At 44.9% G+C, this 1,287-nt stretch overlaps 1 long non-coding RNA gene across 1 annotated transcript; it reads right to left on the bottom strand.

Annotated features, from left to right (window-relative positions):
• Positions 1 to 578: 578 nt before the first annotated feature.
• Positions 579 to 958, bottom strand: LOC142249414 (uncharacterized). The gene is made up of 3 exons (XR_012725046.1): positions 903 to 958; positions 746 to 829; positions 579 to 657 (listed from the first exon to the last, which is right to left on the bottom strand). It is a non-coding gene; the product is annotated as an uncharacterized LOC142249414 (long non-coding RNA).
• Positions 959 to 1,287: the final 329 nt, after the last annotated feature.

Below are 1,287 nucleotides of genomic sequence, written 5' to 3'. Positions count from 1 at the left end.
AAAAAGCATAAATAATTTACAAATCAACTCAAAGTCGGTGCAATTACCTTCTAGAAATCATAGACGATCGCAGGAACGCAAGGGCTTCGGCATACTTGTACTTGGAGCCCTTGCGTTTCCCCGAACCACTTGGAGCCTGCATTTCCACATTTAACTCCCTCCTGAAACGATCGCATAGGGACCGCCACCGGGTGACCAGCCTTGTACCTGAAAATAGATAATACAAAAGATTCAGAGAATTACAGTGTAAAGCCGACAAGTACATTCAATGAATTATCTATACTTACGTGCTTTGTTTTGGGCCCTTGTGTCTAATCTATCCCATCCATCTAGCATGATTCCAGCGATTTGGTCCCAGAGTCGTCGGGTGACAACTGCATCAGCATGGCGGTGGTCTTGCATGGACCACAACGGCTGCCTTTCATGGACGAGGTCGATGAGGAGGTCGACATCAAATCCCGCTTCCTCCCCATCTGATTCCCCGTCCGGCCGCCGCTGTGAACCCTGTGTAATCAGAAACATATTAAACATTAAAACCATTAATGTGATACATCCTTTCAGAATAAATGAAAACACACTCACACGCTGTCGACCACCGCCGCGCACACGACCCCGGGCATCGCTGGGAGGGACTCTAGGACGGGCACCACCTTGCACCTAAAAATAGAATTAAAACATTCGAACCAACAACATTTTTATTTTGTGTTGTAATGTTTGTGATATAAGTTATATGAAATATACTTACATGTTGCGAGCCTTCACCAGACATCTCGCCACCCCGTTCGCCTTCTTCTGGGCTCCCCTGTGATTCATCTTCCGCCTGCTCTTCCTGTATGCAAGTTTGTAAAATTTTTGTTATATTTCATCTCAGATCACAAAGTCAATCGGTTAATAATAATTACCTCCAATCGCTGTTGCCTTGAAGGGGGGCTCCCAGAAGAAGACATGATATAAGAGCTATAAAAATGTAAAACAACACGTTAGTAAAACAAAGTTGCCGCTAATCACCGGTACAGTGGCCTGCAAACATACATACTTACATGTGTTGGCAACTGTTGTGGTACTAAAGGACACGTCGCAGAACCCTCAAGACCACTTTAGTTGGTGGATGTCAACCACCGAGCAAAAAGCTGTGGAGAGACAAAAAACAACACGTTAGTAAAACAAAGTTGCCGCTAATCACCGGTACAGTGGCCTGCAAACATACATACTTACATGTGTTGGCAACTGTTGTGGTACTAAAGGACACGTCGCAGAACCCTCAAGACCACTTTAGTTGGTGGATGT

The sequence above is a fragment of the Anomaloglossus baeobatrachus genome, chromosome 8 (genome assembly GCF_048569485.1).
Source record: "Anomaloglossus baeobatrachus isolate aAnoBae1 chromosome 8, aAnoBae1.hap1, whole genome shotgun sequence".
Lineage (NCBI taxonomy): Eukaryota > Metazoa > Chordata > Amphibia > Anura > Aromobatidae > Anomaloglossus > Anomaloglossus baeobatrachus.
Note: the sequence above shows the minus strand (reverse complement) of the source record. Positions and strands in the feature narration are given on the sequence as shown.